Genomic DNA, 26,151 nt, shown 5'->3' with positions numbered 1-26,151 from the left:
ATTTCGTACATTTAAAATAATGTCTTGCTATTTTTGGTGATTAATTTCTAAAAAATTATATTTGAGAAATTAAACATTTCAGGTGGTGTCGCTATGTTCGTAGAAAAAAATTCGACTTGCCGATCGCGGATTCACCTCGACGGAGCGATGGCAGCATCGCCTCTTCTGGACCAGTCCCCCAGTGGCCCCTCTTCTATGCGGGGAGACCGGGGAACTATGCAGGGGCCATGCTTTCTCTGCATCCTCCTTCCTGTCCTTCAGTCTGAAATATTAGAAAACATTTTTTTTTTTTAAATTAAGGAAAAATAATTTTTAACCCCTTCAGTCACATAATTAGGACACTTAATAAATAGCTACAAGAGGTACTGCACCTATGGTTTTCAGGGTCGCTGATTACAAATCTAAAGTCAGTTATTCAAAATTCAAAAAGGCGGATCCAATATGGCAGACGACTTTATTAAAAATTAATACATTTAGCTTGAGAATGGTTACTCGGGAGTTTTTAGGGGCGCTGATTACAAATCTAAGGTCCGTTTTTAAAAATTCAAAATGGCGGATGACAATTTTAAAAAAATCAATCCAATTTATTTGAAAATCGTTACTCAGGGATTTTTGGGGTCCCTGATTACAAATGTGTAATCAGTTTTAAAAAATTCAAAATGGCGGACTAATTTTTTAAAAAATAATTCAATTGGCTTAAAACTTGTCACTCGTGGGTTTTTAGGGTTGCAGATTACGAATCTAAAGTCAGTTTTTTAAAATTCAAAATAGCGGATTCAATATGGCGGACGATGAAATCAAAAATCAAACAAATTTGCATGAAATTTGTAACTCGATGCTTTTTGAGGTCGCTGATATCGAACTTGTTAATAAAAACTTTCATGCAAATTTGTTTGATTTTAAATTTCATCGTCCGCAATATTGAATCTGCTATTTTGAATTTTTTAAAACTGATTGCAGATTCGTAATCGGCGACCCCAAAAAACCCCTGAGTAGAGATTTTCAAGTTTGGATTGATTTTAAAAATTGTCATCCGCCATATTAGATCCGCCATTTTGAATGTCAAAAAACTAACTTCAGATATGTGATCTGCGACCCCAAAAACTCCCCAAGTGACTACTTTTAAGCTAATTGAATTATTTAAAAAAAAAATTAGTCCGCCGTTTTGAATTTTTTAAAACTGATTCAAGATTCGTAATCAGCGACCCCAAAACCCTTGAGTAACGATTTTCAAGTAAATTGGATTGATTTTTTAAAATTGTCGTCCGCAATATTGGATCCGCCATTTTGAATTTTTAAAAACAGACCTTAGATTAGTAATCAGCGATCCAAAAATCCACGAGTGACAATTTTCAAGCAAAGTTGATAGTTTTTTTTTACTTTTTCTTGTCTGCCATATTTTATCCGACATTTTGAATTTGCATATGTGATTTAAGATTAATAATTAGCATACCGGAAAATATGATAAACACCCCTGATTTCAATTATATGTTAGTAACTTAATTTTATTACAATAAAGGTTACCTTGAAATAATGTGGTGCTGTATATAAAAATGTTAATAACAAAAAAGTATAAATAATATATAGATTAATTTGTTACAAAACTACTAAATACTAATTGTAGAAAAATAAAAATGAAAAATATGCAATTGTTTTAAATTTTACTTTAAATTATTTTTAATAAATTAATGGCTTTAAAGGTGGTCGGTATATCTACCACAAGGACTGAAAGTCTTAAATTGCATAAAAAGGGTAGTCAAAAATTCTATTTACGGCCCTGTGGTTTTTTTTCTATTTTTTATTTAATTATTGCTTCCTCCTTGATAAAAGTAATATTATTTTACTCCAAAATTTCGAATAATTGCAATTTTTTGACATATTTCGCTGTTATTTAACCCCACGGGTCCAAAAACAACATACAATTTCCATTACATTTTCATAAATTACCACATAAATTTCCATATATTTTAAAAATTCGTTTTTAAAATTTCCTTTTATATATTACAAATTACCTTAAAAATTTCATAAATTACCCTATGAATTTCCAAAATTAGTTTTAAAATTTTTATTTTATATATTATAAATTACCTAAAAAAAATTAACAAATTACCGCATAAAATCCATAAATTACCGCATAAATTTCCTGCAATAATTTTTAAATATTAAATTTTGTTTATATTACGATTATTAATTAGCTTAAAATTTTCATAAATTACCACGTAAATTTTCTGCAATATTTTTTGAATTTTGTTTTTACTATTATTATAAATTTTTCTCAAAAATTTTATAAAATACCACGTAAATTACAATAAATTTCCAAAATTATATATTTCATTTTTAAATTTTGTTTGTTATAATATTAAAAATTATTTCAAATTTTTATTAAGTTACAAATTATAAAATTATAATTTATAAAATAATTAATAAGTAAAAAATATAAATAAATAATAAATTTGAAAAAAATTAAATTACAAAAACAATAATAAAAACACATTTTCTATTATTTATTTTGAAAATAATTAACCTCTAGGAGAAAGCAATGTATTTATAATGAACAAAAAATGTAAATTTCAATTGAATACTAAAGTACAACATGTCAACAGTTTTAATTATAAAATAAAAAATCTTACCGTGGACACCCTTCGCCCATGCCCGATCTCCATCCTGGAGCTGCACTCGAACGGTGTTTTCCAAAATTGGCACAAAAAAACACTCACTCGCGATTTTAAAATTTTCGAACACTCCCGAACCACGTGTTTACTGCGTACGAAACTGACTTATTTAATTTTTACATACGATCGCGGTTTTAAATATTACGAACACTCCCGACATTGAAAAATTATTTTAATTTAATTAATTTTGTTTTTAATTAAATTTAATTATTTAATTTTAAAATAAGTAAAGGAAAAAAAAATTATTGCCCTACATACTCGATTGCGGGTTTAAAAAATATGAGCACTCCCGAAAACTAAATTTGAAGGAATTAAAATTTAGAAAATTTCACGAACACGTGGTGACCGGACAGGATTCAACAGGCTTATGGATGGAGACGCGCGAAAATAATTTTTGAAAATGACCCGATATTTCTCACTGACGCTACAGAAGCAATCCCCACCCTTGAAAATTGATGAATTTAAAATCACGTGGTTGTAGGAAAATTAGACGCGCTAAAATTATTTTAAATTTTGCACCAATCACGTAAAGGCGGAAAGGGAGGTATGGAAGTGCGGGAAAGAGAGGGCAGAAACGCGTCTCTTTTCTTCTCTCTCACTCTTATTTTTATGCAGTTTAACTTTTAATATAATATTTATATTAGATAAATATAAAATTATAATATAATAATATAAATAAAAAATTTTACATTAAAAAATAATTTATATTTTAAATTACAATTTATTATAAATAAATTATTAAAATAATATATATATTATAATCAAAAATAATAATTTTTTTTTAATTCAACTGCTGTATCGTAAAAGAACATGTGAATTTATTTTCCTCATTTTCAAAATGTTTCATATAGCAATATCGAAAAATAAAATATATTTTTTTATAAAAATAATATGTTTTTTATAGAAAGATAATATCTTTTATATTTTCAATTTTGTTTATCATTATAAATAAGTCTTCGTAATAAGTTTATTATAAATATAGGGAAAATGTAAATATCTAGAATTAGATGAATGTTAGCATTTGTTTTGGTCTAGGAGGTCGAATTCAAAAAACAAAACAAAGCCTCCACTTCTATTGATTTTTTATTTTTAAGTATATTTTAAATTCACGCATCGTTTATATTCAAAAATCTGAATAAAATCTTTTTTTTGTATTAAAAAAAAATTATATATTATTATATATAATAATAATTATAATAATAATAATAAAATAATTATAGAATATTCTGAGCTATGACAATTTTCCAGCAGGGACAGTACTACCAACTTAAATAATGGCGCTAAAACTATTTGTGTCTATTTGTCAACCCGTATAAGTTTAATAAATAAATAAATTATTATAATAATTATAATATAATTATTATAATAATAAATTATTATTTAAATAAATAGATATTATTATTTTTTACTTAAAAATTACTACTATGAAAAAAAATGTATTTGATTCAAATACTCGATTACTTGACTATTATCATGATTTGTATCCAAATAATTATTATTTGAGTCAATTAAATAGTATTTGTTTCAAATACAGAAATTATTGGTTCAAACACAATTTATTTAATTTAAATAAAAATTATTTGGTTTAAGTAAATATTTATTTGATAATAGTCAAGTAATCGAGTATTTGAATCAAATAAATTTTTTTCAGTGTACTGATAAAAAAAATCCTTTTGAAATATTAGAAGAAAATAATTGTAATTCAAAATCATTTTGCAAATTTTGACAACCTGGAATTCTGAAATTCTATTCACGGGCATTTCGAGAAGTTTGTCATTTATTCAATGCGATACCCAAATAAAAATGACTTGCAACAAAATTAATTCCAAGTTTTTTCTGTATACAAATAAATATATAAACTATATAATTTAGGTTATATCTTTCTATATTATAAACTGTTTTCGCCGCAGCCGCCGCCGTCGCTGTTTCAGAAATTTTGACAAGGATGGGTCATTCCATGTCAAGTGTACCCAACCCATGTTTTTAACAAAATTAGGTAAGGGTTAGACAACCCATGTTTTTAACAAAATTAGGTAAGGGTTAGACAACCCATGTTTTTGACATGGATAGTACATTGGTTGGTTACACTTGATATGGAATGACCCATATGAATATAGCCGCAAGTCCCCCCCCCTTCTCCCCTCCCTCGCAAAAAATGACCTAAATTTTAAGGTTATGTTCGTTTCAAGCCTCTAAATATAGCCGCAAGTCCCCCCTCTCCCGCCAAAAATGACATAAATTTTGAGGTTATGTTCGTTTCAAAACTGAATAGGGACAAAAGTCTTCCCCCCACCCCTCTCTCCGTATTTCCCGCCAAAGTGACCTAAATTTTGAGCTTATGTTTGTTTCAAGACTCTGAATAGAGCAGTAAGTCCTTCCCCGTTCTTTCATTTCTCTCCATATTTCCCGCCAAAAATGACATAAATTTTGAGGTTATGTTCATTTCAAGACTTTAAATATAGCCGCAAGTGGATTTGGATTTCCCGCCAAAAATGACCTGAATTTAAAGGTTATGTTCGTTTCAAAACTGTTAATATAGTCACAAGCCCTCCCCCCTACTTCCTTACGTTGAAGGGGTTGTGGATTTTCCGCCGAAATTGAACTAAATTTTAAGGTTATGTTATTTTGACGGGAAACGACCAAAAAGAAACATAACCTCAAAATTTAGGCCAAAATTTGGTGCAAAAAGACAAAGAAACAAACATAACCTCAAAATTTATGTTAAACTTTGAAGGAAAATGACCAAAAAACGAAAATAACTAAAAAAAAAATGTTAATAATAGTTTTAAATTCCAGAACATTTACAAAAACAATAAAAAACAGGGAGTTGGCGCGCGAAGCCCCCCTAGTATATATATATATATGGGTGATTCCACGTCAGATTTTAGTTCAAATTTTAAATTCGTCCAAAACTATTTTTTTTCATTCTTCATAGTAAAAAAACGTATACGTTTTTTTTTTTTTTTTTTTGGTGCCCAAATTTTTAAGTTATGAATTTTCAAAATTTTGGTTTTTGAAAAGTAGACCTATTTTCAACCACCTACAAATTGAAAACTATTGAATTTAGAAAAATTTCATTAAGAGAAAAAAGTTTCGATTTTTTGTCGACTTTTTAATAATGTCAAAAAAAAAAATTATTTTTGAATTTTTATTAAAAAAATAATAATTTTTTATAAACAAATTCATTTTTTTCAATTTAGACATTTTTTTTCAATTTTTTTTTTATTAGATACCTGAAAATAATAAAAAACGTTTGCACAAAGTTTTGGAGTGGGCCTGATGAGTTTAATGGGTGAAAATGAATTTTTAAACTCTGCGTGCAAGTTGAGCGCGCGACGTTCCGTGCTAAATCTCAACGAAAAACATAAACTGAATATATATAAGAAAATAATAATTATATTATCAGTATTATTATTTTAAAGTATTAATTGTAATAGATATGTTATAAAATAAAAAAACCAATTAAAAACCAACTTTAAAAAAACACTCCTACTTAAACTAGCAAAATTTGGATTGTACGTCGCGCGCTCAACTTGCACGCAGAGTTTAAAAATTCATTTTCACCTATTAAACTCATCAGGCCCACTCCAAAACTTTGTGCAAACGTTTTTTATTATTTTCAGGTATCTAATGAAAAAAAAAAAATTAAAAAAAAAATGTCCAAATTGAAAAAAAAATAAATTCGTTTATAAAAAATTATTATTTTTTTAATAAAAATTCAAAAATAATTTTTTTTTTTGACATTATTAAAAAGTCGACAAAAAATCGAAACTTTTTTCTCTTAATGAAATTTTTCTAAATTCAATAGTTTTCAATTTGTAGGTGGTTGAAAATAGGTCTACTTTTCAAAAACCAAAATTTTGAAAATTCATAACTTAAAAATTTGGGCACCAAAAAAAAAAAAAAAAAAAACGTATAGGTTTTTTTACTATGAAGAATGAAAAAAAAATAGTTTTGGACGAATTTAAAATTTGAACTAAAATCTGACGTGGAATCACCCATATATAGGGGAAGGTGGGGTAATGGGAGCTTTTAAATTTCAAGTACATAGAGACTTTGAGTTTCGTGGAAATAACTCGGAAAACTTGAACAATCTTTCTGTATGTCATACGAAGACAAACAATCACATTTTTGACAGATTTGTAGAAACTACAAGGAAAAATCAAGTTTTCGAGTTTTTCTTCTTAAATGGAAAATATTTCTGGAAATCAAATTAAATAGTTAAAAATTTATTATTTAATTATGTTTTTATTAGATATAAATGTATATGTAGATTTGGATACATGAATAAAAATAGGGGTAATAATTAAATTTATTTATGTTTTTCTTCTTTTTTTCAAATTGTGGCCTGTGAAAATTCTTTGGGGTAATGGAAGAATTGTGTCAGCTAACAGAGTTTCGTTACCTCAATATGGCTTTTCTTATTTCTTTGAAAATTGAACAAAATTCATTTATAAAATTTGATATTGTTGCATATTTAATTGCTGAGATTCCATATTTTTGTTTTATTGTTTAAAATGTGTTATTATTGGATATTTTAATACCAAAAAAGCTTTAGTTCTTTTTTATGTCTTAAATATTTTGAAAAAGGGTCATCTGTCGAGAATTATTAACAAAATAAGAAAAATATCTAAAGAAAATAAAAATTATATCATTTTATTGGAATTTCAAGTAAGAGCTCTCAATACCCCACAGGTGGGGTAATGGGAGAAAATGCATTTTTTTTGTAAACTTACTTTTTTGTTCTTAATTTCTAATTAATTATAATTAAAGATAAATAACAAAAGGAGTAAAAAATGACCAAAACAATATTTTATTATAACAATAAGTTGGTTTTTTTAATGATTGTCCTTAAGGGGCTCAAATTCCCCCATCTTCCCCTACATATAACTAGTCGTTATTTTATTAAAAACTAAACCTATTATTTAACGGACATTTTATAATAATCTCTTTCTCTATTATAATTGACCATTAATACAAGAAAATGTCTAACTCAGCGTATGACAAATTGATCAATAAAGAAATGTATAAATTATGAATACTTTATTAAGCTATTATGCAGTTCAATTTATTATTGTTATTATTCTTTTAAAAAAATACTCCATTAAATACCGTTAAATACGTTATGACTTTATTATTACATGATTGGTACACTACATATGTATAATACTTAATAAGGACTATTCCTTTAAAAGGTTGTATCAAGCTTTTCCAATAATAGTGACCTCTTTTCTATGAATTCATTTCAACTCTTAAGCCATTGATGTCAACCTCTGTTTCATTTTTGCAGCATCACCAGAGATACCAACAGACTGTAATATACCTATCCTTTCTCTAACCTACTGTTTTCTGAATCGTTTTCGTTCTCCCTATATTAATCTATATATATATATTGGCGATTTCATGTGAAATTATAGTTGACCTTTTAAATTCGGCCAAAAATATTTTTTTTTTTTTCTTAATCGAAACGTATTTTACGAGTTATAAATTAAAAAAAATTTTTGATTTTCAAAGAAGTATTTCTTTAATATAGAGTCATAGAAGAATGATTTCTTTAATTAAAATAAAATTAATTAGATTTAAAAAAAAAATTTGTTTACTTTAAAAAAATACTTTTACAATTGCAAACAACGTTTTATTAAAAATAAAAAAAATTTCTTTAAATGAAATACTTAAAGAAATACTTCTTTGATTCAATGAAACATATTTCTGGGTGTATATTTGAGAAACCAAACTTTTGAAAATTCATAACTCGAAAATTTGGCCAACTTTAACCTTTCTTTGGCACACTGGGATCAAATCGACCCCAGGCCTGTTTTTGTATTATTTTTCAAAATAACTACATTTTACAAAAATTACAAATTTTTACAAAAACCAAATTTTTTTCTTATATTAATAACTTAGTAGAAGATTTGGTAAAAATTTTAGCCTTCAATATTTAAAAATTTTTAAATTATGAATTTTTTTAAAAAAATGCTCATTTTAAGTGTGCCAAGTAAGGATTAAGAAAATAAAAAAATATATGTATCTCTTCGTTTTTAATAAATAACAAGAAAAAAATATGTTTACTCTCTAAATTCGAATTAGGAAGCAAATTTTACCTAATTTGAATTATAGTGACTTACTTTTTGTTTTTAAATTAGTTAAATTTTATTAATTCGAAAGTATAAAAAATGTTTTTCTACTATTAATTAGTTAAATTTTTCTAATTCAAAAACAAAAAGTGAATCATTAATTTAAATTGGTTAAAATTTTTACTAATTCAAATTTAAAGAGTGTAGTCGAATTTAGAACGTCAACTTACATTTCACATGAAATCGACCATATATACACAGTAAACTTGGTTGTCTCTTTTTCTATTGCAACGTTTTGATGCACATAAGTTATATCAAAAAGAGATCGTATTGTGTATCATTTTTAGAAATGGGCATATCTCTGGAACTTTTAACTTTTCAATAAAAGAAAAAAAAATTCTTTTTTTCGAGCACAGTATTGAAACTCTGTCAACATAAACTTCAAGTACGAAGATTTCAAATTATATAAGTGGACAGATAAAATTTTTTGTCTTAAAAAAGTTATTAATTATTTAAAATTGCAAATTATTGTTAACCTAAAACAGAAAAGTATTCAACAGGTGGTTGATTTTGGAATGAAAAACAATGGAAAGGAAATTACTGTGAAGTTACAATTTTTTAAAAATGATAAAATTTGGTTAATAATTTCAACATTTATTTAAAATAAAATTCTCATTTTGTACACACGTGTTTTCTGTTATTAAAATTACAATAATTTTTTTAAGACACGAGGCACATCAATTTAATATGTCTCAAAATAATTCTAATGACTTGAACTTTAATTTCTCATAAGTTATTTTGGTGTGCCAATTGTCTTATCAAAGAAAAATGCTAAATAAGAGGATTGCAGTCAAAAAGGTTAAAAGTGAGGGACAACTTTTAAAAGCTTATAACTTTTTCTACAATTTACAAAATGTTAATTTTCTTGCGAAAATGTGATCATCGTTTAATTAACTTTAAAATGACGTATCTTAGAACTGGTAATTTTTTTTAATAATAAAGTTTTATCGTTTAAAGCACCACAAAGTATGGTTAGGGACAAGTAGAAATTGTTGAAAATCGTGCATTGAAAATTAAATAATTATTTATTTATTTAATAAATTAATGTGAAACCTGTTGGAAATGATTGCTCGTATCAAGTATTGATTTTTCCAACAAAAACCAGGTAAAATTTAATTGGAATTAATAAAATATACGCGAGGGACATAATAGTTAAAAGTTCCAGAGATTTTCCCAAATGATACACGAAACGGTCTCATTTTTTGATGCAAAAAATTTAATCAATTTATATTAATCATGGCCGAATTGAATCGACTCAAAATTGAACGAATTTTTTTCAGATATTTTGGTAATAGTACAATTGCGGAGACCATTTCACTATTTAATTTGAAAATGAAAATAACAGAAAATCAAAGACAATGTGCAATTCGATAATTAAAAAGTGACAGCTTATAAACATAACCTAAAATGCATGAGAAAAAATTTGTCGATAAAATCAATATAGCCGAGCTTTTTAGAAGGTAGATGGCAGTTTTGCTTTTTATAAAAACGATTCAGAAAAAATTTAAAGAAAGAAAATAGATGAGTGCTGCCATCTACCTTCTAAAAAGCTCGGCTATATTGATTTTATCGACAAATTTTTTCTCATGCACTTTAGGTTATGTTTATAAGCTGTCACTTTTTAATTATCGAATTGCACATTGTCTTTGATTTCCTGTTATTTTAATTTTCAAATTAAATAGTGAAATGGCCTCCGCAATTGTACTATTACCAAAATATCTGAAAAAAATTCGTTTAATTTCGAGTCGATTCAATTCGGCCATGATTGATATAAATTGATTAAATTTTTTGCATCAAAAAATGAGACCGTTTCGTGTATCATTTCTAAAAATGATACACAAAACGATCTCTTTTTGATATAACTTATATGCATCAAAACGTTGCAAAGATTTGATGCAATTTTTGGTTTCAATTTGAGACTTTTAGGAAAACTGTGTACAGTATTTTATATTTAAAAACAATTTTGAAAAATCTTACGCATGTGGGGAATCGAATCTAGAACCCTTGGAACGCGGGCCGTGTACTCCGACCACACAGCCAGGCTGACATATTTGTAGATATTTTACCTATAAACAATTTTTTAAAAAATATTTTATAACACCAAAATTACATTATTTTTAAAAATTTTACATCTAATAGTTTATAATCCTTTTTAATAATTTACTCAAAAAATAATAATCAAATATGTACATTTTTTCAAATTGTTAATAAATTAATTAGTAAATTTATTAATTTAATGACAAAGTAGCAAATTATACAAATTGGAATTTTGCCTAAGAATTCTGGTCAAACCCCTAAAATAAAAAGTTATTAAAACTTTTATAATAAGTACTATTGTACGAAAGGGCATGTCCCGTTCATTTGAAGAAAGAAAAACACTTATCAGGATTCCTTTGAATAGTTAATATCTTTTTTTTATAAAAGATAATGTTATAAACTTAGTTTATATATTTTTTTTCAAACAGGAAAAACTGTTTAGGTCCTGACCATAGGCCTATTTGAAATGGGGCAAAGTGGATCAATTTCTTCACGATATGAAGTTCAATCAATTTTGATAAGTATTATTTTGAGGCGATTACAAAATTTGTTTCCAAATCTCAATATTTTTGTAACTCAACAAAAAATTAGTTCCAAAATCAATTCCATCACCCGGACAGCACCGAAACTTCCCTGAACCTTGACTGAACCTCGCTAGACGAGGTTCGGAAACTTGAGTCGCGAGGTCCAAACGAGGTTGAGTTAATGTTTAAATGTCCGCGCATAATAAAGGACAGTCACAGAGGTTGGCTGAATATTGGATTTGAATTTCTGTTACATATTAAAATTAAAGATTCTTAGCATATTGTGAGGGGATATTTATGGAAATTAAAAATTCAAGATTTGTTAAATATAATCGTTAAATATTCTGGAAATTTAGAAGGAGCATAAATACGGAAAAATAATACAGTTATATTTATTAGTAGTTACATAAAAATTAAATTTTTAAAGGTTTTTTTGAGAGGATATTTTTGGAATTTGTACCACAAGTCTAAGCCCAGAATTTCATAACGATTACGAAATAGAAGAAAACTAATTTTTTTACTGCCTCACATTGGGCTGCGAAATCTTACATTGGGCTCTGTGCCCAATTTGAAAAGTAGCTTTGAATTTTTAATCCTGTGACCCCAAAAACTACAAAAGATGCGATTTTATAAATCTATTTATTTAACGAAAAATGTTGGGCCAAATCTCAGACATTGGGCCCAATATTTTTTGGCTTTTGTACTACAAGTTTAAACCCAGAATTTCATAACGATTCTGAAATGGATACTGAAAATTAGTGGGTTTTATTTAAACAACTAATTTTTTTAATGTGTGCCTCACATTGGGCCGCGGAATCTTACATTGGGCTTTGTGTACAATTTGAAAATTAGCTTCGAATTTCTAATCCTATGACCCCAAAAACTCCTAAAGATGCGATTTTTTAAATTTATTAAACGAAAAATGTTTGGCCTAATCCCAGACATTGGGCCCAATATTTTTGTCATTTTTACTACAAGTCTAACTCAAGTAATTCATGGGGATTACGAATTGGATACTGAAAATTAATGGGTTTTATTCAAGACAACTAATTTTTTTTACCGTGGGCCTCACATTGGGCGGCGGAATCTTACATTGGGCTCCATGCCCAATTTGAAAATTAGCTTCCAATTTCTAATCCTGTGATCTCAAAATCCCTCCAAGATGCGATTTTTTAAAATTTATTTATCTGTTGATAAATTTTGGACCCAATATCTTGGATTGGGCCCAATATTCTGGGCACTTATACCACATTTCTGAACGCAGAATTTCATGGGGATTACGAATTTGATACTGAAAATTAGTGGTCTCATTTAAGAAAACCACTTTTTTCATTATTGGGCCCAACATTGGGCTCCGGGCCCAATTTTTTGGTTTCAAAGATGTACATCTTTTTGTTTGGAACAACTTTTGTCTTGAACATTTTTTACAATAATTCGTACTTTTCGAGATATTTGAAAGTTTCCATACTTTTGGAATACCCTGTATACTGCATCAGCGCACTGTGCGCGCTGCGTCATGTAGCGCGACGATGGTTTTCGTTAAATTATTCAAAAACTACATTTTTTAAAAATCTGAAAAAAATATATGTTAAAGGGGATATTATAAGGTAACTTTTAAAAAAAAAATTAAAGTGGTCACTTCAAAAAATCACCCCAAAAAAAATTTTTGAAAATTTCAAAATTAATTTTTTTTGACTTTTTTTCAAAAAAAAATTTTGAGATTTTTTTTTTTAGAATTGTCTTAGCGACATGTATAACATATTCAAAGCTCATTAAAATCGGTTCAGTAGTTTTCGAGAAAAGTGGATTTCTTTATTTTCCTTTCCCCCACCATAACTCCCCCAAAAATTCGAATTATGGGTTTATACTTGCAGAATTTTATATTCATAGGGGTAGCAATATATGGTGTCAATTTGAACAGAATACCTGCAACGGCACTTTTTGTATCCTTAACCCCCTATACCCTTTGATGTGTCAACCTGACCTTTGGTTTCGCCAACCATACTATGGTTGTATCAACTAAAGATATGGTTGTGGTAACCATATAATATTGATGGGACGTATTTATCAATACCTATGGTTGGCCCAACCATTCCTTTTTCTCCGTGTAGGTTACAGACGTATTTTTAAAAAAAAATTTTTGTTTAAAACTACAAGACCTTTTTTATTTATAAATGTTTCTTAAATAGTGAACATTTCACATTTCTTCTTTAAAACCAATGAGACAATTTAACGATGAAAGATTATGTTTTGTTTTATATCTATACAAAAGGAAAAGTTGCAAATAAAAATAAAAGAGGAATCCGTTAAAGCGGAGATAACTTTTTTTTTCTAAATGCACTTCTTGAAAGTATAACAGACATCTTACTTTTTTTTATTGTATTGTTAATAGTTAACGAATGGAATCAAAGCCATAAAATAAATAATGGAAGAGACTCTCTTGGGAAATATAAAACTTGAAATGAGAAGGAATGTCATTAGAAGAGTAAAATTTTAGCCTAGTTTCCGTAAACTTTTTCTTCGCAGAAATATATAGATATATATATTGCACCAATCAGTTAATATTGCATGTATGTGCAAAATCCAATATTCAAATATTAGAAAGTTGAAACACTATAAAAACTATACAATATAAATGTTTAATATGAAAAAAAAAATGATGACTTTCTTCAAATGTCAATAATTTCTCCTATTCGTCCGAAAATACATATCTTCAAGTGGTTCTTGGACTTAGAAAGCACGAGATATTCTGAGAAGTGAATATACATGTACAATGAATAAATATATATCATTATATATGTACATATAGAGTTTGAATTGTAGGTGTTTGTCAGAATATTTTATAAAATAAGTATTTTATCATTGAAAAAAATACTTGTTTTCCTATATTTAATGTTCATTTCCTCGGGACAGTAGAAAAGTACGAGAGAACATATATATATATATATATATATATATAAGAAGGAGGTATCAATAAGGCCGTCATTTACCTTCAGGCAAATTTTCTCGACTTTTACATTTTACTTAAAAACTTACTGCGATGCTATATAGAAAACGAAGAACTTTGTCCATTGCAAATCTTATTTTCATACAGAAAATATAACGATAGATAAAGAAAAAATTGTATTAAAAAAAAAATTTAATTTATTTAAATTAAAAAAAAATTAATCTTGTATCAAGGATTACAATTAGTTTTCGGGGTCTCTGATTACGAATCTGATATGAGTTTTTCCAAATTCAAAATGGCGGATTCAATATGGCGGAGGACAAAATTTAAAATTGATTCAATTCTCTTGAAACTTGTTGTTACTCGTGGGTTGTCGGGGTCGCTGATTATGAATCTGACATCAGTTTCTCAAAACTCAAATGGCCCCAAAAACTCTCGAGTAACAAGTTTCAAGAGAATTGAATCAATTTTAAATTTTGTCCTCCGCCATATTGAATCCGCCATTTTGAATCTGGAAAAACTCATATCAGATTCGTAATCAAAGACCCCGAAAAATAATTGTAATCCTTGATACAAGATTAATTTGTTCGCCATATTGGATCCGCCATTTTGAATTTTGAAAAACTAATGTCAGATTCGTAATCAGCGACCCCGAAAACATTGAGATACCAAGTTTCATAAAAATACATATTAAAATTTTTTTTGAACACACACTTTTGGTCCAAACTGTGGAAATCTCGTCGACAGCCAAGGGGATAAAAAATAAATTTCCCAAAAAATGAGAAAATTAAAAAATAAATAAAAGAAAAAAATATTTATTTGATTGAACAAAAAATAGGTAAAGAAATAATTTATTTAAATCAAAGAAACTTTTTTTTATCCTGTAACAAATGCACAAAAAAAAGAACCCTATGAAAAATTGCAAGAAAGCATTTTAAAATTTTATAAATTATAATAATGAAAAAAAAAGAAATGTTTAATTATTATATAACGGCATTTGTTACATATTTCATAAATTTCTATTTACATATAAGGGAGGACTTTTTTTTTATAAAAAATACATACAAAGTTGGATGACAGTTTCTAAAGGTATTGAAGGTTGATAAAAGACTGATGCGTACATCCTGAGCAAAACTCTTCTTCCGGTTAATTCAAGATTCATTCAAAAGCCAACAAACAAAAAACTCTAAATCTCACGCAGAAGTTAAGGTTTCAGAAAAAAGAGGATTAGTGAGAAGAAAAATATGTGCACACTAATACACTTTTTTTTATTATCACAGAAAATTAAAAACTAACGAAATTCAAAATTTTGTTATTTTATTATAATAATTTATTACATTATTATATTATATTATTCTATTATCATATTTATTATTTTTTAAAAAAATCATATTTCTTAAAAAATTCTTATATTGAGAAATATTCTTATATTGATTATATTAATTTTATTTAAAGAGAATAAAGATTTTAGATAAATTGTTTTTTCAAAACACTTTTTTTTTTAATTTTTTTTTATTTTTATGGGCTACACATTTTTTTTAAATTTTTACACACAAAAAATAATAATAATTTTAAAATTAGAGGAATATTTTATTTTAAATTTTCTTTTCAAAAAATAGTGGTTATTTTTTATATCAGAGTGGTTTTTAATCTATTTTTAGTTCACTGAACACGATCCCGGGTCCTAAAATTTTCTAATTCGTCGTGATTTTAAGAAAAGTGGGGGTAAAGTGTTTTTTTTTGGTTTTCAATATTTTTTTTCCACTATAATCTGAAATGCTAGAGACTTCTGTTAGGTCTTAAATTTAAGCTTTAATTGTATCTACACTTTAAGACCCATATGCGCAAGACAAAAAAAAATAATGAGAATTTGGAGAAAAGTGGGGGTAAAGACTTCAAAAATTTTTTTTTCTTATTTTTGATATGGGAATCGTTTTCAATGTATTTTTGTCCACTGAACACGATCCAGGGTTCCAAAATTGCGTATCACGTCAGGATTTTGAAAAAAGTGGGGGTAAAGACTCAAAAACCACTTTTATGGGGTTTTATTTTTTGGAATATTATTTTCATTTCATTGATACATATTCCTTTATATAATTTTTATTCTATTATATACAAAATCAAAATTTGAAAATTCAAACATAAGAATACTCATGACAAAATTTTTAAAACAACATTTCATCTTTTAGAACTTTCAATAAATATGATGTAGACATTTGAAAAACTGGATTGTCAACTTGTTTCATCTTTTCCTATATGTCAGCGAAGAAAGCCTGTCAAAAGGGGACAAGATCACATATCTCGTTATCATGTAGTTGGCATAATTATCGCCTCTCTGAATTACTGATTTACAAATTTAAAAAAGAAAAAAAAAGAAAAAAAGTGTCAATCATGCCAATGGCAATTATTCCATCACACCGTAAATGTAGTAAACAACGCAATTGCAATTTCACTGATGCGAGATTCATTTCGCAATGGATGACTAAATTATTTTCTAAATTACAATTTGTCGTTTGATATATTTTTTATCTACACCATCAAACCACTATTTTACTTGTCAATTTTCTAATTGTTTTTTTTTAAACCTGCATGCAAATATAATATATATATCTTCTTTATATAGTTATGAATCTTGAAATGTTTTTATTATCGTAAAAACATCAAGTTTAATTTAAAATTTCAAGTTTAAATCAAGTTTAAAAAAAATATTAAGAAAAATTTTTTCTGCTCCTTCAAATATTCTACAAATTTTTTTTTTAAATTCAAATTTCAATCCTTTTTGGAAAAATCAAAAATATTTTCTAATATTTCGAATTTTAAAAAATGCAATATTTGTGTAATTCGAACTTCGATCAATAAGACATTAGAAATTATTTTTTGTAAAACAAAAAATTTTTGTTTTTATTCGAAAAATGGAATGACATTTTATTTAATACAAATTTCAAAATACAAATCAAAGGACAAATTTTGTTTGATGTCTTAATTTAAAAATTGCTTATTTTCTAAACGTAATTTTTTATAATTATTTAACGCGAATGGAACCATTGACAATGTCCAATAGTCCATCCCACCTCTTTCCAACAAATTCCTCTACAACAATTACCCAAACTTCCATCAGGTTGACATCGGGTACCGGATATTAAACATTGTGCACTACCAGTAGGAGCCAGAAGCATTAAAATTGTTGTCAATAGTACGAACAACAAACCAGTTGCTTTGAAATTGGACATTTTTTGTTTTTTTTTTATTCTCTACAAAATATAATTTAAAAAGAAAATATTAAATTACGAACTTAATTATATTCATAAAACCACACGCTAAGCAAACTATTGTTATTTTACAGAAAATTGAAATATTTGAAAAACGTTGCTAAAAGACTTTTTGCTTTTAAATTACACGAAAAAAAAGAAATTAAATTAAATTAAAAATTATTTAAATTAAATTTAATTACCCATGTGGAAAAGTCGACTGGGCCCCAATCTGGGTTTCCCAATGTCCAAAGTGGGCAACCCAGACAACGCCCAAACTGGGCGCGTAACGCGTAACCCAAAGATTTCCCAAAGTTATGAAATCACAGCTGGGGCCAGATTTAGTTATTCCATTTTGACTTATAATTGTTAATTAATAATTATTTAAATAATTTAACAACAAAAGAGTAAATTAAATGAATAAATATGATTTCCTTTTAAATTAAATTGTATTAAGGATGACGACTAACAAACAATGTATATAGTAAAAAAAGTAAAAAAAAAATATTTATATAATTTAAAAATTAAATAATAGTGTATGTATTAGATTTTCGAGTTTTGGTACAAACTTATAAATAAAAATCTAGAAATAACGCAAACCTATGAAATAAACAAAACTGCGCACGAGGGGAATCGAACCTACGACCTACGGACTTATAGACTAACGCTCTAACCACTATGCTAACGACGCGTATCTACAGACAAGTTTTAATTTCTCAGTATCAAAGACGTGAATTATATGCATTACCCGTGTGGAAATTGCCCTGTTTGGCCCTGATAATAACAAGGCGTTAGAGAGGCCCTGGCCAGTTTTTCTAGATTAATAAAAAAATATATAAATACAAGTTTTTAATAACTTTTTTTTTACAATACCGTTGTTAACTGTTAATAAATATCATTGAAGCCCTTAGAAGGGCATTTACCAGTGTTACTTGTAAACGCCTTTCCAAAATGTGTGGCGTTTAACAGAATTTCTGGTGAGTGCCTTTAATAAGGCTTTCACCAGAAATACACATTGAGAAGCTATATTTACTTAAGTATTAATATGAATAATAAACATGAAATATTTTATTATTTAAATGTTCTATCATCTGGTTTTGGCTCAACCATCAAATTAATTTTTTGTTATTTTAAATACTTAAAATTACAGCCTGTCCAGTTATTGGCCAATATTACTGCCCAGTCCCTTTCTATTAACAAGGCAGATTGGCCAGGGCCTCTCTAACGCCTTTTGAAGATTTCCACACGGGTATTTACAAAGTAAATTGATTTAAACTTGAATTTATATGAAAGAAATTATTTTGCTTTATTAATAAAAACATTATTTTCTACACAAGAACATGTATAAATTGAGTAAAATGCAATTTTTTTAATTTGAATTTTCATCAGTGATAAAATTTAATATACTTTCTATATATTAATTCGCTTTAATATACGCAGTTTTTTAAATATAGTTTGCTGCCATAGCAAAATTTTTCTATGCGTGTATATTTCAAATTTTACTAATTCAAAAGCAAAAAGTGAGGATTAAAAGAAATTGAAATTTAAAAATATTTATTTATTTCACTTACTGTATTAGAACAGAATTAAAAACGTTAAAACCAGGAATGACATATAAATCGTGTCAAATTTTGGTTCCATTATATATAATGCGGTGTTTAAAGCAAAACAATAAAGTAAATCAACAAAAAATGATAAAGTTTTTCATTTATTTGCCTTAAATTTCATTTCATTTATCTTAAACAAATATAATAATATATATATTATTTATTTACGATTAAGGAAAAATAATAAATATATTTAAAATAACAAAAAGTTTCGATATCAATATAGGGTAGAGTGGGACAACACTGGATCAATGACTTTATGGATAATTTTCAATTGATTGATTTTAAAATTCGCACCGAAATCTTTAGGTCGATTTTTTTCTTCAGCCATTTGCAATTTCGGAAAAATAAAAATTCTGTTAAGGTGGTTCTCTCCCTACATTGCTAGTCAAAACAATCACCATTTAAGTTTTCTTTTCATTCACGTAGTACTAGCGTCACGCTTGGCAACGTTGGATTTATACTCCCCCCCCCCCCGTTCCGTGTCGTCTGCAAAGTTTTTTCCATTCTTAAATTATTTTCCATTTTTTGGAAAAAGTAAGTTGAGGTTTACAAATTTTTATTAATTTCTCGCTATTAAAATTTTTTAATTATACTTTTTATTGCATTTTATATATGGGGCATTCTATTTTAAAATTATACCCCTAGTAAACAATTGACAATATAAGACATTTTTTAAATAATTATTTCTCCCATTTAATTAAATTAAATTACTTTTGCAATGAGTGGTTTCGAAAGAGAAATTTCTAAACTTTATTATTGTAAAAAAAAATTTTTAAAAAAACGTTTAATTAGCATAAAAAATTTAGTTTGAAGGTTAAACTTATAAATATCTCAAAACACGTTGTCTCCGATTTTAATAAAATCTGTGTCAAAAGAAAGCTTAAATATTCTATTTTTTATTTCCGTAAAGTTTATAATGGACATTTTCGAGGATTTCGAGAAATTAATTAAAATTCTCAGACGTTTTAAAGGTTAAAAAGGGTTGAAATTTGCATGAATAGAGAACCTCTGTTCAAATACAGCGGCATTTGTTTTTACGAAATTTTTAAATAAATAAATTTTAAAACTTCAATTTTAATCTTAATAATTTTTTTAAATTTGAAAAATTTTTAATTGCAAATAGCTAAAGATCAATATATTTATTGTTTACAATATTTTTTTTCTCTAATGTCAAGTGATGTAATAATGTAAGGTTAATGGAAATTAAATTTAAAAAACAAAATCCGCTCTTAAAGAAATGGTTCTCCATTCATACAAATTTCAATCCTTTTTAACCTCCGAAACGTCTGAGAATTTTAATTAATTTCTGGAAATTCTCGAAAATGTCCATTATAAACTTTACGGAAATAAAAAATAGAATATTTAAGCTTTCTTTTGACATAGATTTTGTCAAAATCGGAGACAACGTGTTTTGAGATATTTACAAGTTTAACCTTCAAACTAAATTTTTTATACTATTTAAATGTTTTTTTGAAAAAATTTTTTTACAATTGTAAAGTTTAGAAATTTTTCTTTCGAAACCACTCATTGCAAAAGTAATTTGATTTAATTAAATGGGAGAAATAATTATTTAAAAAATGTCTTATATTGTCAATTGTTTACTAGGGGTATAATTTTAAAATAGAATGCCCCATATTCAAGGATATTGTCATGTACAGAGTGTCTATAATCTATTTTAATTGAGTTTGAATTATATTTTTCTTTTATTATCCTATGAATCTTATTTATTCTTTTATTATTAATTTACGAAAATAATAAAAATTCTGATTAATGATTTTTGTGGGAAATTCATGAGCCCTTAAAAAAGTAAAATTCGATTTTTTTAGGATCAAACGAATATAAGAGGAAGAGAAAAAAAAATGATATTTATATAATCTTTAGAAATAAATATGGTATTTACAGTAAAATGAAGATAAATTGAATCAATTGAACATAATATTTAAGATTTTACACCTACTCTTGAAAGAAATGCAATTGAAGATCATTATGGACCGTTAATGCAACCTCCTTTTAGTAAAATGGAATCCAGAGGCGAAACGAAGAAAATGCGCTCGCTCTCATATAGTGACCGACAGTCAATTTACAACTTTATTCGTCGTATTCCGCGATTCGGTCATGTATATATAGTAACCGTAACGGTTATTTATGAGGACCCCAAGAAAAGGAGCAATAAGTCTGTATTAAGTTTTGCAAAATAAGTTTTAGCGTGTGGCTTTATTCGTTAATCCGTAATAATTTCCTCCTCCCTTTACAACAAACGTCAATTTCAATTGCTCATAAATCAAATGATACCATACAAGATCAAGGCACACTGTCTGCGTGTATGTATATATATATATATATATATATATATATATATATATATATATATATCAAACATGCGGAATCAAATTTCTTAATATACTAATATGGTTTATACGTCTAACAATTATTCAATAATAGTTTATATTTTTAAATCCCATTAAACGATAATTTTTATTTAAAAAATTTTAAACTCAATAGAGATGGAAATAAATATACCATAAAAAAAATTGCCCTACTTTTACCTATTTGAAAAATGGTATTGGAAAGGGCCTATAGTCATTTTTCCTAATTTGAAAAAAAATGGCTTGACTGGTACCTACACTGAGAAAAATAATTTCGTAATAATAAGAAAATAATTTAGTTGGCGTTACTAAAATATGGTTGTCACAACAGAATAGAAAGTGGCAATAAATCGGGAAGTTTAGTTCGCTCTACTAAAAAATATATTTGAAGCTTTCATGTTTACGAACTAAATAGTTTGGTTCCCAGTACTAAATCGCTGGCATGTTGAATTGCGCACAAGCTGTTCTCGTAAATATGGTGTGGCTTCCCATTCGCGGAATGTCAACATTAACCATACCCTAGTAGAAATTTGTCGTAGATGCACTAGATTGACTCAAGTTACTTGACAGTTTTTCTCGCGGGCGCTGATTCTAGCTGAACTGATAAATAACTGTGAAATTACTCATCAGTGCTTTTTGAAAAAAATTCAAGTTGAATTTGATATTGACTAAATAAAACTTTTGTCCAGTTATTTCAATGTCACTTTTCAGTGTGCCTAGAAATTATAACATCGTGTCAATGGCGTTGCTGTACTGCCCAATAATTGGACAATCGGACTGTTGCTGACTGCTATATTATATATATATAATTTATTAGAAATTTTGTATCAACATTTTTTTATGTTAGTAAATAATTAATGTACTTCTTATGAATTGATTCAGGCAAGTATAAATAACTAATTTACGAAACCTTTTATACTGTTTAAGTATTATATGAATATTCTTAAGTTTATAGTTTTACAATCACTATATTTAGTATAATTTTTTGTTTCTGCAAGTTAAATTATTACATGACATAATTCACACTTTATTTGTTAATAGTAATTTGAATTTACGATTACTTCACAATTAATTTACAATTTTATAAATTCACCTATTAAAAAGTAATAATAATTTAAAAAGACATTTAAAATGTTTAATGTACAAAAAATATTAAAACGATATACAAATGCTTAAGATCTCTAGCTACGGCACTGCTGGACTAAACTGAAGCAGGTCGGTATTTATCCCTCAGCATTAATCGTGTGAATCGCAATCGGTATATTGCGTATTGCGTGCGACTCGCACCCAGCGAACCCAGGTTCGCTCCCCGTTACCCCCAAAGATTTTTCGTTGAAATTGCGTGTTAGTGTTATAAGGTTAATTAAAAATTAAACAATATTCTAGAAAATCCAATGTAACAATTTTATAATATATTTATATTATATTTTAAAATAATAATTTATATAATTAATTAAAAGTTAGAAAATATAATTATATAATTTATTATTGAATGCTATTTATTATAATGGATTAAAAAAAATTTTAATACAATTTTTTTTAAACTTTTTGGTGTAAATTAGAAATTTTAATTAATTTCACAAAATAAATCTGTTTATTACAGTAAATCTTAATAATTAAAAAATTTTGAGAATATTTGAATGGAATTAATTTCTCTAGTATTTCTACAGGACTCTTGATAAAAATTTATCAAGTTGGGCTAGATAATAACTTGATGAAAAAAGCGTGACACGACGTTCGATTTATTAGCTAGCTGGTCAGTCAAGTAACTAGACAGACTCCAGCGCGACTAGGCAGTTCCTTTAAAATACACGGAGAGAAATATCATACTATATTCACATGAGCCACTGTTGCTTTTTTAACATAACACTATTTCATGTAAAAATCGTTTATCACGCAAGATATTTTTTCATGAAATCTTGTGTTTATTGCATGAATAAACGTTGTGTGAAATTAGAAAGACATGTATACTAATTCTGATTGATCTGTAAACTATAAACGCTTAAGAAACATGATAAAATTGCCTTCCTTCTCTCTATATAAAATTTGCTTGAAATCCATGCGCTTTTCGGATGGATTTCTTACAACGGAGATAGAAATGCTAGTGCGCATGCGTGACTCCCGTTCACGTGTCTAGTCATATATATATAGTCACGCATGCGCACTATCATTTCTATCTCCGTTGCAAGAAATCCATCCGAAAAGCGCATGGATTTCAAGCAAATTTCGCATTGAGTGGAGAGGAGTATTTACTACATGGACTTGAAGCAAATATAGTACATGTTCCAAACTTTTCTTGCATAGAAATCTACGACCCAATAAACACATGAATTTTGTGTAAAAAAAACACGTCACAGGTGATGTGAATAATGAGTGACACAACCCATGTGAATATAGTATGATTTTTCTCTCCGTGTAGCTATAGGACAAATTTCTACTAGGGTACGTCGTTCGCGTCGTGAAGTTTTAGTGTTAAAGTTTTTATTTTTTTCAGACATTTAAAAAAAAAAATTTGCGTGAGAATAAATAAATAAAACTTGTTAAAAGAACGAAAGTTTTTTTCCAGCCTTCATACAATGTGAAAATGATTTAATCTCAAATTGTTAGTAGTATTCGTAGAGTAGTGATCAGCGTTCTTGACTTGCGTTGCGTACTCTCTAAATCTCAATAAGTGAAATTTCACTTAGAATGTTTCAAATGTCTTCCACGTAGAAAAATAAGTGTATATATACTTAAAAATAAGTGATTTTTACTCAAAAATAAGTGAAGTGTCACTTATTTTTCTACGTGGAAGACTTTTGAAACATTCTAAGTGAAATTTCACTTATTCAGATTTAGAGAATACTCTGAGGGTTCGAGCCCCAGCAGTGTTAGGTTTTTTCTGCGATAGAAATTAATTTAAGTAGGCATAAGTAAATTATATAAAGCGAAAAGTATTAACCAAAAAATAAGTCGGTTTAGAAAACAAAAAAAAATAATTTTCATTTAACAAAATTTTTTGATTGCATAAAAACAATAATTTAGTTGTGCGAAACAAAAAATTTGGTAGACCGAATAAAACGATTCATCAAAAAAATTTAGTTTTGACAATCAAACGGTTTTGTTGCATCTATATTAAATAAAAAATTTGGTACAGCATTTCTGCTAAAGGCATAAAAATTATTGATTTTGAAGCATATGCTATAGAATTTGTAAAATATTATATAGATTCTATAGCATATGATTTTGAATCAATAATTTTTATGCCTTCGGCAGAAATGCTATTGATTCAATAGCATATTTTTCTCAGTATAGAGGGAACCAAACTTTGGTACTCTCTAAATCTGAATTAGTAAAAAATTAACTAATTCATTTAGTAAATTAAATTTCAACTAATGAATTAGTTATTTTTGGAAGTTTTACTAATAAAATAGTAAAAAATTAGTATTTGAACATTACTAATTTAAAATAGTAATCAAATTAACTAATTCTATTAGTTATTACACCCGAGTTACTAATTGAATTAGTCAGTTGAACGTAACCTCTATTATTTTTATGACGTATGTCATCTTCCATGGGTTTTTTTTTAAAAATATTTTTTTGTTTTTTTAATACTATGTGAAACTATAGCTTGTACTCTATTCAAAATACTTTGTTTGATGCTCAAAATACTACTTTTGAAAGCATTTATTATTTTTAAATTATTGTTCTGTTTTTTTGAAGTATTATGTGATACTATAGCTTGTACTATGTTCAAAATATTTTGTTTGGTGCTTTAAATATTACTTTTGAAATTATTTATTTTTCAAAAAAATTTTTGATATAAACTAACCGTTAAAATTTTTTTATTAATTTTATTTCACCAAAAGTAACTATGTATGTGTATCTAAACTGTCTTTAAGTAAATTAATAAATTACTATAAAGTAAAAATTTTAATAAAATCTTTACTCAAAAAAAATCGGAAATAATATATCAAATGAACCACCAGAACGTAAAAAATTTTATATGAATTTTGCCAATATTATGCAATATAATCCATGAAAACGGACTTTTAAAAATAAAATATTTTTGCTTCCTCTGGAGGAAGCTATGTAGTCCTTCAAATTATGAAATTATTAGAAATGCACCAAACAAATTTTTTTCTATTTATAAATGTCATATATAAGTCCCTGATCAATTGTCCGGATGTATGTATGTGTGTGTGTGTGGATCCATTTTTTTGTGAACACGATAACTTTAATACGTTTTAACGGATTTGGCTAAAATTTGGTACGTATATTTGTCACATCAATATCTCAAAATGGACACAATGATTTTAGAAAATACCCCAAAAAAAAAATTTTATCGTCTTTTTTCCAAAAATTTTTTTTTAATTGAAAAAATTTTTAAATCGAAAAATTTAAGGTAATATATAATATAATCGTCTTCTTTATGTCAAGATGAATCGATTGATATATATAAAGTATAGATGTGATTGAAATTTAAAGAATTAAAGAAAGTTAAAAAATCAAAAATTCTCATTTTAGCTAAAAAATGATGTGTTTATTTAAATTCATGTTTATATATGAAATAATTTTATTCCCTGCATTGAAACGAATTGGTTGATATATATAAAGTATAGATTTGATTTAAA

General features: G+C 26.9%; 1 long non-coding RNA gene across 3 annotated transcripts in view; it reads right to left on the bottom strand.

Annotated features, from left to right (window-relative positions):
• Positions 1-7,736: 7,736 nt before the first annotated feature.
• The window catches only part of LOC127288332 (uncharacterized), a 113,011-nt gene continuing 94,596 nt past the window's right edge, over positions 7,737-26,151 (bottom strand). For 2 of the 3 annotated variants that reach the window (XR_007844020.1, XR_007844019.1), the window contains exons 4-5: positions 10,784-10,872; positions 7,737-8,041 (exon numbers count right to left, since the gene is read on the bottom strand). This is a non-coding gene — a long non-coding RNA (uncharacterized LOC127288332). Of the gene's footprint in view, positions 8,042-10,748; positions 10,873-26,151 lie in introns of those variants that run through there. The other variant, XR_007844021.1, reaches the window with a different exon arrangement.

This window comes from Leptopilina boulardi, unplaced genomic scaffold (assembly GCF_019393585.1).
Source record: "Leptopilina boulardi isolate dan_hultmark-lab unplaced genomic scaffold, ZJU_Lbou_2.1 LbouV2_384, whole genome shotgun sequence".
NCBI classification, from domain to species: domain Eukaryota; kingdom Metazoa; phylum Arthropoda; class Insecta; order Hymenoptera; family Figitidae; genus Leptopilina; species Leptopilina boulardi.
The sequence above is the reverse complement of the archived record's forward strand: the minus strand, read 5'-3'. Positions and strand labels throughout refer to the sequence as shown.